The sequence below is a fragment of the Anomaloglossus baeobatrachus genome, chromosome 3, assembly GCF_048569485.1.
Source record: "Anomaloglossus baeobatrachus isolate aAnoBae1 chromosome 3, aAnoBae1.hap1, whole genome shotgun sequence".
Taxonomy (NCBI): domain Eukaryota; kingdom Metazoa; phylum Chordata; class Amphibia; order Anura; family Aromobatidae; genus Anomaloglossus; species Anomaloglossus baeobatrachus.
Window position 1 is genome coordinate 151,485,527 of NC_134355.1, and position 13,635 is coordinate 151,499,161.

The window sequence follows — 13,635 nt, forward strand, 5'->3', positions numbered from 1 at the left end:
TCTGTTTACTCTAGCCCTCTGCTAGACTTCACTCTGTCTTCACTCTTGCCCTCCCTGGGCTAATCTTCTGAGCTCCTCTGCACTCTAGCCCTGCCTGGGCTAATCTTCTGTTCACTCTTTCATGTCCCTAGCTGGACTGCCTGGTTTACTTCCTGCCTCCAGAGTTGTGAGCTCCTAGGTGGGCGGAGCCAACCGCCTGGCCCACCCCCTGGTGTGCATCATCAACCTCTGGAGGAAGGCAACAAGGATTTATGGGTTAGCTGGTGTACCTGCAGGGAATGTGGGGTGCGTGTGTGTTGTTATCTGTGTCCCCTGGCTTGCCCAGGGCGACACAGTGGCATCAATGATACAGGAACAGGACCTTTTGTGAACAACCCACACGATCACATGGTATGCTTTTAGCCAATGAAAATGTGAATGCTCGCACATGTGCAGTTGCTGCCTGCATGAGTCCTTCTGCATCTCAACCCGGCCAGGATATCACGTGGGGAGTGGGAGGGGACGCGTCACCATCTGCACCACTCATTATGTTACGACACGTAACCATGGCAGCAGGGAGACGCTGAGAACTCGGGCACGTGTATAATAATAATAACAACACAGAACTCCCCCTAGCTGTGAACTGGAAAAGTGCACATGAAAATCATACCACAAAAAGTAACATATAAAAATGTGCACAGTACTTTGGGGAATATACAAACCCCATAGACATATACAGTGTGGTGAATGCAACACTGATATCATATTATATACAGATATCCACAATGTCACATGCAAAAGGGAGAGAAATATCAAGTAGCAAAATTTACAAAATCATGCATCATTGCACACAAAAACAGGTATTAATACATAAGGATTCAGGATGGACGAATCAATTATAGAAAAAGCGGCTAGAGATGGTTTGCTTGTGGGTTGATGAAATTTCAATATCCGATCATGGTAAAAATTGCACCAGTAAAAACTGTGAAAAAATATTAAAATATGAATTAATAAAAATAAAATTATGTGTGAATAAAAACACACTAGCTGAAAAACAGGGTAAAATGCAAAGGAGGCCAGCCATCAGAGAGAGATACCATCTACAGGAATGATGCAAAGCTCAAGCTCTCGTTCAAGCCCATAGGGACATTGTGCCCAATCTTACAATCCAACGTGTCTCTTGTTGGGCAAGTATCTTTTTAACATCCCCCCACGAATCCCCATATGGATGACATCGATTCCTATGAATTTCAGGGATCGTGGGTCGAAATTATGGAATCGCTTGAACTGAGCCGGCAAAGTTTTTAATTTGGTAATTGAGTAAACCTGGCATATTGTAAAGTGATGAACTTGTCAGCTATTATGTTGTGAGGAGAGGTTAAATTATCTTAAGAAACTATAATTTTTTACTTTGTGTTGTTGATAAAACGAGGTGGAATTTTATTCCAATAATCACTCTTGGTCATCTCTCCAAACATATAGCCGAAAATTAAAGTCTATATTCTGAGAAGGGTTAAAGTTGATGGATGAAATTTCCAGTCAACAGTATGGATTACAGTGATGGCCCAGCTAATGCTCTTGATAAGAAACTTATAAAATATAGAAATTTGTTAGATCAAATTTTAAAATGATAGCACTGGTTTTATCAACAATCGGCTGCAGTTACAAGCTAAAAGTAGCTGGAAGACCACCAGGATGGCCGAGTGGTTAAGGCGTTGGACTTAAGAGCCAATGGATGTGTATCCACGTGGGTTCAAGCCCCACTCCTGGTTGAAATTTTATATTTGAAGCACTTACATTTTTCAAAAAAAGTTGAAACGTTTGAGCTGTACAGCTATTATATCTAGATATTTCATGACTACATGTTTAATAATGAAATTAAGCTCTAGAACTCCAGATACCGATTACTGCATCAAGTTGCCAGCTTTAAACAAAGAAAAGCCATTTAAAAATAAATCAATGTGAATGGCTTGGGGATAAAGACAACGTTGATGTATCGAGGTAAATATTCCTACTGAAGTTCCAACATAAGTTTTAAAGCATTAGTTAGCAAAATAATATGAGAAAATCAGATATATGATACAAGCATAAAACATTGTATTCTAGAAAGGTTAGATCCATAAAGAAAAAGATCAGTGCGCATGTGTTGTGATGAATCGGGAAATCTGCTTGAGTAAACCTGGCATATTGTAAAGTGGTGAACTTGTCAGCTATTATGTTCTGAGGATAGGTTAAATTCTCTTAAGAAACTATGATTTTTTACTTTGTGTTGTTGACAAGACAAGGTGGAATTTTTATTCCAATAATCACTCTTGGTCCCCTCTCCAAACATATAGCCAAAAATTAAAGTCTATATTCTGAGGAGGGTTAAAGTTGATGGATGAAATTTCCAGTCAACAGTATGGATTACAATGATGGCCTATCTAATGCTCTTGATAAGCAGCTTAGAAATTATATAAATTTGTTAGAGCAACTTTCATACTGATACCACTGGTTTTATCAACAATCGGCTGCAGTTACAAGTTAAAATTTGCAAAAAGACCACCAGGATGGCCGAGTGGTTAAGGTGTTGGACTTTAGAGCCAATATATGTGTATCCGTTTTGAACCCCACTTTTATTTGGAATTTTTACACTTGAAGGTCTTCAATAGAGATGAGTGAGCTTCTGAAGGCTCGAGTTCGGTTCGTCGAACGGAGGCTCCGTTCGAGTTCGGTTCGACAAACCGTTCGACGAACCTCTCGAACCCCATTGAAAACAATGGGAGGCAAACACAAAGACATAAAAACACATAGAAAACACCTTCAAAGGTGTCCAAAAGGTAATAAACAACTCCCAAGACACCACAAACATTTGGGAAAGTGACAATGACATATACTCATGTAAAAACAAAACAGCTGTACGAGGAAAAAGAGGAGGAGACACAGATATATGAGTATATGCAAGTGAACATCGATGCCATTACTGTGCAACTTGAGCTTTGCTCATTTTAGGCTTCCAATCTGGATAAATTGCCTGAGCTCCCCACTTACGCCTTGGGGATCTTGACGTGTCCCGCAGCAAGCGTTCTCTCAGTGCTCTCAGTGTCTTCAGTGCTGCTGGGTGTGTGCTGACAGATAAGCGCACGCATCTGTCCACTGACAATGTGGACAGATTAACGTTCATCAAGATGTGGAAGTCATGGATCACAGAGGACTTTTCTACCCCTGTGTCATCTAGGGGAGGCGAAAGTCTGGTGTATTTTTGAGAGTGCTTCATGCAAAGCATCTTTTTAAGATTGCAACTGGGGGACAACTGATGCCAGTGAAGTGGTGTGTATGTGGCCCAATTTTTGGAAACGAGGGAGACTGTGGTTGGAGTCCCCTTGCTGTGTTTTACATGATTTTAGAAGGGCATGACATGGCCTTAGAGGTTGACTTTCAGCATCTGCAAACTGTTGGCTACAGAAATGCTGCCTTTCCAACCTTTTGAACAAAGGATTTTCGAGATCTTATGCCCATCGCAGTGTCCCAAGAGCCGATGCCCAGTCGCCACTCCTTCTCCAAGAAAGGAAAGCCCGCGCTACCACAGCAGGTCGCACACAACATCACCGCTTCCTTGAGAAACTCTGTGTGTGACAGAGTGCATTTCACCACAGATACTTGGGCCAGTAAGCATGGACAGGGGAGTTATATGACGTACCCAATATTGTACCCAATATTGTGATGTATTTTTTCGTTTGTGAACCCTCCCCAAACACACCTATTGCCAATCCATATCATACGCATAAATAGCCTGGGTCTCAGCTTCCCATACACGGTAAGTTTTTTAACTGCATGAGAGGACACACACAAGCTAGGGACCCCAACGTAGAGAAATACTTTGGCGTAGTGTTGGGGCTCTATTGCATTGATCAATTCAGTAGCTAAATTTCTCTTGATTCATATGTTCATGGCAGTAATGCAGATTCCATTTTTCACATTTTCACTCTTGCATATAGCTATTGGATTTTTCAAGTCAGCATTAGAGATGAGCGAACCGGTCGCGGTTCGGCTCGAGGTTGGTTCGCCGAACGGACCTCCCGTTCGAGTTCGGTTCGTCGAACGTTCGACGAACCGAACTCGAACTGCATAGGAAACAATGGCAGGCAATCACAAACACAGAAAAACACCTAGAAAACACCCTCAAAGGTGTCCAAAAGGTCACAAACAACTCACAACACATGGGAAAGTGACAAGGACATATACTCATGCGAAAACAAAAGAGCTGGACAAGGAAAAAGAGGAGGACACACAGATATATGAGTATATGCAAGGAAACATCGATTCCATTATTGTGCAACTTGAGCCCTGCTCATTCTTGGCTTCCAATCTTGATAAATTGCCTGAGCTCGCCACGTACGTCTTGGGGATCTTGTCGTGTCCTGCAGCCAGCGTTCTCTCGGAACCTGTCTTCAGTGCTGCTGTGGGTCTGCTGGCAGATAAGCACACGTGTCTGTCCACTGACAATGTGGACATGGCTCTCAGAGGACTTTTCTTCCCCTGGGTCAGCCAGGGGACGGGAAAGGCACGCGTATTTTTGAGAGTGCTTCATGCAAAGCATCTTTTTCTTTTTCAAAAGGGGGCTCAACCGATGCCAGTCAAGTGGGGTGTGTGTGGCCCAGTGAGTGGCAACGAGGGAGACTGTGGTTGGAGTCCCCTCGCTGTGTTTCTAAAAGAACCAAGATGAACAAGTCATGGCTCTCAGAGGACTTTTCTTCCCCGGGGTCAGCCAGGGGACGGGAAAGGCACGCGTGTTTTTGAGAGTGCTTCATGCAAAGCATCTTTTTCTTTTTCAAAAGGGGGCTCAACCGATGCCAGTCAAGTGGGGTGTGTGTGGCCCAGTGAGTGGCAACGAGGGAGACTGTGGTTGGAGTCCCCTCGCTGTGTTTCTAAAAGAACCAAGATGAACAAGTCATGGCTCTCAGAGGACTTTTCTTCCCCGGGGTCAGCCAGGGGACGGGAAAGGCACGCGTATTTTTGAGAGTGCTTCATGCAAAGCATCTTTTTCTTTTTCAAAAGGGGGCTCAACCGATGCCAGTCAAGTGGGGTGTGTGTGGCCCAGTGAGTGGCAACGAGGGAGACTGTGGTTGGAGTCCCCTCGCTGTGTTTCTAAAAGAACCAAGATGAACAAGTCATGGCTCTCAGAGGACTTTTCTTCCCCGGGGTCAGCCAGGGGACGGGAAAGGCACGCGTATTTTTGAGAGTGCTTCATGCAAAGCATCTTTTTCTTTTTCAAAAGGGGGCTCAACCGATGCCAGTCAAGTGGGGTGTGTGTGGCCCAGTGAGTGGCAACGAGGGAGACTGTGGTTGGAGTCCCCTCGCTGTGTTTCTAAAAGAACCAAGATGAACAAGTCATGGCTCTCAGAGGACTTTTCTTCCCCGGGGTCAGCCAGGGGACGGGAAAGGCACGCGTATTTTTGAGAGTGCTTCATGCAAAGCATCTTTTTCTTTTTCAAAAGGGGGCTCAACCGATGCCAGTCAAGTGGGGTGTGTGTGGCCCAGTGAGTGGCAACGAGGGAGACTGTGGTTGGAGTCCCCTCGCTGTGTTTCTAAAAGAACCAAGATGAACAAGTCATGGCTCTCAGAGGACTTTTCTTCCCCGGGGTCAGCCAGGGGACGGGAAAGGCACGCGTATTTTTGAGAGTGCTTCATGCAAAGCATCTTTTTCTTTTTCAAAAGGGGGCTCAACCGATGCCAGTCAAGTGGGGTGTGTGTGGCCCAGTGAGTGGCAACGAGGGAGACTGTGGTTGGAGTCCCCTCGCTGTGTTTCTAAAAGAACCAAGATGAACAAGTCATGGCTCTCAGAGGACTTTTCTTCCCTTGAGTCAGCCAGGGGACGGGAAAGGCATGCGTATTTTTGAGAGTGCATCATGCAAAGCATCTTTTTCTTTTTCAAAAGGGGGCTCAACCGATGCCAGTCAAGTGGGGTGTGTGTGGCCCAGTGAGTGGCAACGAGGGAGACTGTGGTTGGAGTCCCCTCGCTGTGTTTCTAAAAGAACCAAGATGAACAAGTCATGGCTCTCAGAGGACTTTTCTTCCCCGGGGTCAGCCAGGGGACGGGAAAGGCACGCGTATTTTTGAGAGTGCTTCATGCAAAGCATCTTTTTCTTTTTCAAAAGGGGGCTCAACCGATGCCAGTCAAGTGGGGTGTGTGTGGCCCAGTGAGTGGCAACGAGGGAGACTGTGGTTGGAGTCCCCTCGCTGTGTTTCTAAAAGAACCAAGATGAACAAGTCATGGCTCTCAGAGGACTTTTCTTCCCCGGGGTCAGCCAGGGGACGGGAAAGGTACGCGTATTTTTGAGAGTGCTTCATGCAAAGCATCTTTTTCTTTTTCAAAAGGGGGCTCAACCGATGCCAGTCAAGTGGGGTGTGTGTGGCCCAGTGAGTGGCAACGAGGGAGACTGTGGTTGGAGTCCCCTCGCTGTGTTTCTAAAAGAACCAAGATGAACAAGTCATGGCTCTCAGAGGACTTTTCTTCCCTTGAGTCAGCCAGGGGACGGGAAAGGCATGCGTATTTTTGAGAGTGCTTCATGCAAAGCATCTTTTTCTTTTTCAAAAGGGGGCTCAACCGATGCCAGTCAAGTGGGGTGTGTGTGGCCCAGTGAGTGGCAACGAGGGAGACTGTGGTTGGAGTCCCCTCGCTGTGTTTCTAAAAGAACCAAGATGAACAAGTCATGGCTCTCAGAGGACTTTTCTTCCCTTGAGTCAGCCAGGGGACGGGAAAGGCACGCGTATTTTTGAGAGTGCTTCATGCAAAGCATCTTTTTCTTTTTCAAAAGGGGGCTCAACCGATGCCAGTCAAGTGGGGTGTGTGTGGCCCAGTGAGTGGCAACGAGGGAGACTGTGGTTGGAGTCCCCTCGCTGTGTTTCTAAAAGAACCAAGATGAACAAGTCATGGCTCTCAGAGGACTTTTCTTCCCTTGAGTCAGCCAGGGGACGGGAAAGGCATGCGTATTTTTGAGAGTGCTTCATGCAAAGCATCTTTTTCTTTTTCAAAAGGGGGCTCAACCGATGCCAGTCAAGTGGGGTGTGTGTGGCCCAGTGAGTGGCAACGAGGGAGACTGTGGTTGGAGTCCCCTCGCTGTGTTATACATGCTTTTAGAAGGGCATGACATGGCTTGGAGGTTGACTTTCATAAAATGCAAACTGTTGGCTACCAAAATGCTGCCTTTCCAACAACTGTGGTTATAGGCAATGAGGAACATACTGATGAAGATGAGACGCAGATACCCGATTGGGATGACAACTTAAATATTCGGTCAGGGCAAGAAGAAACTCGGTCTGAGGGGGAGGGGAGTGCAAACACAACAATTGATGATGAAGTTCTAGATCCCACCTACTGTCAACCCACAGTCAGACACTCGAGGAGGTCAATAGAGGCGGTGGAGGAGGATGCAACCGACGTCGAAGTAACCTGGCGCCTTCCTGGACACAGTCGGAGCACTGGTAGCACGTCTACAACTGCATCCTCAGCCACCACTCTGCCTCTGAGCATTATTCGGGGTGGATCAACAGGTCGCATGGCCTCTAAGCCTTGCCTAGCCTGGTCCTTTTTTGACATAAAAAAAGATCGGCCAAATTATGTGATCTGTAACATTTGCCATGGTTATCTTAGTAGAGGTCAAAACCTCAGCAGTTTGACAACTTCTTCCATGAATCGTCACATGAATAAATATCATATGGCCTGGTGGGAAGCTCACCGTGCTGCAATGCGGCCTAGTGGAGCCAACCATCCACCGCCTGCCCCTTCCAGGGCATCCGCGCGCTCGTCATCTTCTAGGACTGTGGGGACAGCTGTCACACCTGTATTTCCACCCACAACTTCCACCACTGTAACCGCAACAGGCAGTTTGCTTGGTAGGTCGTCAGTTGGTTTGGAAGGGGAAACAAGTGAGTGTGTACAGCTCTCTCAGACATCGATAGCACCAACTTTGGATGAAGGCAACATCATGTCTCCGCCTGCACTTTCCTCCCAAAGCTGCATTTTTCCAGGGACACCCTACTCAACACCGTCTACACACAGCAGCCAGATCTCTGTCCCTCAGATGTGGTCAAATAAAAGGCCACTTCCTTCGACCCATGACAAAGCGAAGAGGTTGACTCTATCCCTCTGTAAGCTGTTGGCTACAGAAATGCTGCCTTTCCGCCTAGTGGACACACAGGATTTTAGAGACCTTATGTCTGTCGCTGTGCCCCAGTACCAGATGCCTAGTCGCCACTACTTCTCTAAGAAAGGTGTGCCGGCGCTACACCAGCATGTCGCACACAATATCACCGCTTCCTTGAGAAACTCTGTGTGTGAACGGGTGAATTTCACCACCGATACTTGGACCAGTAAGCATGGACAGGGACGTTACATGTCGCTGACTGGGCACTGGGTAACTATGGTGATAGATGGTGAAGGGTCTGCTGCACAAGTCTTGCCGTCCCCACGACTTGTGTGTCAATCCTCTGTCTGTCCAAGTTCCGCCACTGCTTCTGCATCCTCCACCTCATCTGGGTCCTCCACCTCCGCCCCAAGCCTGCCTGGTCAGGCCACCAGCGTTCTCACTGCGCAGAAGGAATGACGCACCCCTCATTACTATGCTGGCAGCAGAGCGCAACGGCATCAGGCGGTCTTTAGCTTGACATGTCTTGGGAATAAGAGTCACACAGCTGAGGAGTTGTGGTCAGCTCTGCGGTCCGAGTTTAATAAATGGTTGTCTCCACTCAACCTGCAGCCTGGTAAGGCCGTGTGCGACAATGCTGCAAACCTGGGTGCGGCCCTTCGCCTGGGCAAGGTGACACACGTGCCTTGTATGGCTCACGTGTTGAACCTTGTTGTCCAGCAATTTTTAACACACTATCCCGGCCTAGATGGCCTTCTGACCAGGGCACGGAAACTGTCTGCAGTGCTCACTTCCGCCGTTCAACCGCCGCAGCTGAGCGACTTGCATCGCTCCAGAAGTCTTTCGGCCTGCCGGTTCATCGCCTGAAATGCGATGTGGCGACACGCTGGAATTCAACTCTCCACATGTTACAGCGACTGTGGCAGCACCGCAGAGCCCTGGTGCAATACGTCATGACGTATAGCCTGGGCCAACGAGATGCAGAGGTGGGGCAGATCACCCTGATGGAGTGATCTCAGATCAAGGACCTATGCACCCTTCTGCACAGTTTCGACATGGCGACGAATATGTTTAGCGCTGACAATGCCATTATCAGCATGACGATTACAGTCATTTACATGCTGGAGCACACGCTAAACACTATTCGGAGTCAGGGGGTGGGACAACAGGAAGGGGAGGAACTACAGGAGGATTCATATGCGCAAGACACAACAACATCACCAAGGTCCAGACGTTCATCATCACCAACGCGGCAGGCATGGGACCATGGGGGACAGGGATCAACAAGGGCGCATGGTAGCAGGCGAGATGTTGAGGAAGGTGCAGGAGGACATGAAGATATGGAGGACGAACTGTCCATGGACATGGAAGACTCAGCAGATGAGGGGGACCTTGGTCAAATTTAAGTTGAAAGAGGTTGGGGGGAGATGACAGAGGAAGAAAGAACGGTTAGCACCTCTATGCCACAAACACAGCGTGGACTTGGTCCGCATGGCTGCGCAAGACACATGAGTGCCTTCTTGTTGCACTACCTCCAACATGACCCTCGTATTGTCAAAATTAGAAGTGATGATGACTACTGGCTTGCCACACTATTAGATCCCCGGGACAAGTCCAAATTTTGTGACATAATTCCACCCATAGAAAGGGACGCACGTATGCAGGAGTATCAGCAGAAGCTGTTACTCGATCTTAGCTCGGCTTTTCCACCAAACAACCGTGCAGGTGAAGGGAGTGATTCTCCCAGTTGTATCTTGACAAACATGGGATGGCCTCGTCATCTTCAACAGTCTACCCGTACCAGTAGGACCGTATCTGGTGCTGGTAACAGCAATTTTATGGAATCTTTTCATAATTTTTTTAGACCCTCCTTTGCAAGGCCACCAGAGACATCAAGTGTGTCACATAGTCAACGGATGGAGAGGATGATACAGGAGTATCTCCAAATGAACATCGATGCAATGACTTTGCAAATGGAGCCTTGCTCCTTTTGTGCTTCAAATCTAGAAAAATGTCAAGAGCTCTCCAGTTACGCCTTGAAGATTTTGTCGTGTCCAGCTGCCAGCGTTGTCTCTGAACGTGTCTTCAGTGCTGCTGGGTGTGTGCTGACAGATAAGCGCACGCGTCTGTCCAGTGACAATGTGGACAGACTGACGTTCATCAAAATGAACAAGTCATGGATCCAGAAGGAATTTACTACCCCTGTGTCATCCTGGGGAGAGTAAATGCTTGTGGATTTGGAATGTGCTTGATGCAAATCAAAACATCCTGTTTGCAACTAGGGCACAAGTCCTGCCACTGATGGGGTGTCTGTGTGCCCAATTTGGGGAAAAAAGGTAGACTCCGCTTGGAGTAACCCTTGCTTGCTGTGTTTTTTAAAAATGATACAAGATGAACAGATCTGAAGGCAAGATGAAGGCAACATCATGTCTCCGCCTGCACTTTTCTCACAAACCTGCATTTTTCCAGGGACACCCTACTCAACACCGTCTACAGACAGCAGCCAGATCTCTGTCCCTCAGATGTGGTCAAATAAAAGGCCACTTACTGCGACCCATGACAACGCTAAGTGGTTGACTCTATCCCTCTGTAAGCTGTTGGCTACCGAAATGCTGCCTTTACGCGTAGTGGACACACAGGATTTTACAGACCTTATGTCTGTCGCTGTGCCCCAGTACCAGATGCCCAATCACCACTGCTTCTCCAAGAAAAGCATGCCCGCGCTACACCAGCATGTCGCACACAACATCACCACTTCCTTGAGAAAATCTGTGTGCGACAGGGTGCATTTCAACACAGATACTTGGACCAGTAAGCATAGACAGGGTCATTACATGTCACTGACTGGGCACTGGCAAACTATGGTGAGAGATGGAGAAGGGTCTGCTGTACAAGTCTTGCCGTCCCCACGAGTTGTTTCAATCCTTGTTCTGTATGTAGAAGTTAATACACTGCTTCTGCCTCTTCAACCTCGTGTGGGTCCTCTACCTTGGCGCAAACCCTGTGTGGTCAGGCCACCCTTCCTTGCAACTGCGCACAAGGACTACCACACACCTCCTTACTATGCTAGCAGCAGAGCTCAATGCCATCAGGCGGTCAAAGTTTTACTTTGAAATGTATGGGAAATGTGAGTCACACCGCTATTACAGAGAATAGTAGTCAGGCAGGGTCAAAACATTAATTGAGGAACAGGAACAGAATGGGACGGCCAGGAAAGAATCAGAAAACAAGCAGAGGTGAAATGCGTATCGGCCAACAAGGTACATAAACAGCAAGCAGGAAAAGTAGTCAGGTAACAAGCACACAAAATCATAAAACTGAACTGGGGGTAAAATTAACCAGAGGTTCATAGCTATGTCTGGCAGTGGTCTGCAGACAGGATGGGCATAAAAAAGGGTGTGGTGTCTTCCCATTGGTTGTAGCTGAATGATGGTATTTCATCTGTGAGATACCCACCAGCTACATTCAGCCAGAGATTCTGCATCTGTCAAGGTAATGCAGCCCAGTGGGTGAGCATAACCTGCGTCCACCTGCGCCGCTGGCATCGACTACTCTCCCATCATCAGCACTATTCATGAAAGGAACACGTTGTCACCTGGCGACCGGAGTACAAATTGACGGAGCGGACTCCGTTGGTGACTTAACAGCCGTGTGCGGCAATGATGCAAACCTGGCTGCGGGCCATCCTCAGGGCAATGTGACACACGTGCCTTTTAGGGCTCACGTGTTGAACCGAATTCGCCAGCAATTTTTAAAACACCATCACGGCCTACATGGCCTTGTGCAGTGGGCACGCTCGCTATGTGCTCACTTCCATCGTGCGCACACAGCAGCTCAACAACTTTCATCACTCCGGAAGTCTTAGGGTCTGGCAGTTAAACGCCGTAAATGCGATGTTTCGACACGCAGGAATTTGAATCTGCACATGTTGCAGCGTGTGTGGCAGCACCGCAGAGCCCTGCTGAAATACGGTAAGACATATAGCCTGGGATAACTTGATCCAGAGGTGGTGCAGATCACGCTGCTGGAGTGGTGTCAGATCAAGGACCTATGCACCCTGCTACACAGTTTTGAAATGTCGACGAAGATGTTTAGCACTGGCAATGTCATTCTCAGCGTGACAATTCTGGTCATCTACATGATGGAGCACACTGTAATTATTATTCGGAGTCAGGTGTTGGGACAAGAGGAAGGGGAGGAAGTACAGGAGGAGTCATATGCGGAAGGGATAACAAGATCTACGAGGTCCAGATGGTCAGCGGCACCTATGCGGCAGTCATGGTGAGGGAGAGGGATTAACAAGGGCGCATAGTATCAGCAAAAAGTGTTGATGAAAGTGCAGGAGCCCATGAAGAAATGGAGGACGAACTGGCGATGGGCATGGAAGACTCAGCAGATGAGTGAGAGCTTGCTCACATTTCGGTTGTGCGAGGTTGGGGGGAGAGGGCAGAGGAAGGATGCACGATTCTCACCTCTCTGCCACCAACACACCAAGGACTTGGTCCTCCTGGATGCACAAGACACATGAGCGCCTTCTTGCTGCACTACCTACATGACCCTCGGATTGTATGAATTTGAACTAATCCTGAATACTGGGTTGCCACACTGTTAGATCCCCGGTACAAGACAAAATTTGGCGAACTAATTCCTGCCATAGAAATAGACGCACGTATACAGGAGTATCTGCAGAATGTGGTACGCAATCTTAGATCTACTTGTCCACTAAACACCAGTGCTGCACAGAGTGAATCTCAACGCTTTGTCATGGATAGGAGGAAATGGTCTTTTACTTGTCCACATCGGAGGGACCGAGGGATGGCTGCTGTGCTGAGATGGCGTTGAGTACGGTGTCCCTGCACAGTTGCACTTTTGGTCATATCCCAAAATGAGTTGAAAAAGGACAGATGCTGTTGGAAAGGGGAACAGGTGTGTTGGAAAGGGGAAAAAAGTTTTGGTCCGTGGATTTGGTGGTTAAGCAACTGTAACATTTGCTGAAGAAACAACATCTGTTACAGTGGGACTGGCAGATTTGGATAAAGTGGTATATAATCTGTGACCGCTATATAACGAAAATTAATAAGAAAAGAAAGAGAAAGGTATATATCCCCATCAGCAGTCAGTGTCCACCGTGCTCCCAGTTGGAAAAGGAGAGGTTGGCAACTTGAAGGTTTGGTGGAGGATACAGAGCTGTGTGGCTATGAAACTAATAGTAGCCTGAACCGAGTTAGACGCCATTCGGATCTGGAGACTGTGAGCCCTGTTAGCGTCACAGGGTCCACATGCCCACCCAGCCCAGGAACTCCCTGTTAACAACACAGGGGCCATTGAGTACGCTGACCGTGTGCGTAGGGGCCACACCTGTGGACAGCAGGCGCATCAGCAGCAGCAGGCCTGTTAATGCCACTGGGCTGCACAAGCAGGACTGTTAGGACAGGAGCTGGTCTTAACCGTTCTGCGTTACCAACTGTGGTGGTGGCCTGCATCCACCACCCGATCCCTGCCTACCTCTGGCCTAAAGCCGCAATGGGTT

At 47.8% G+C, this 13,635-nt stretch overlaps 1 non-coding gene across 1 annotated transcript; it reads left to right on the forward strand.

Moving 5' to 3' along the window:
- Positions 1–1,668: 1,668 nt before the first annotated feature.
- Positions 1,669–1,751, forward strand: TRNAL-UAA (transfer RNA leucine (anticodon UAA)). Its single transcript has one exon. It is a non-coding gene; the product is annotated as a tRNA-Leu (tRNA).
- Positions 1,752–13,635: the final 11,884 nt, after the last annotated feature.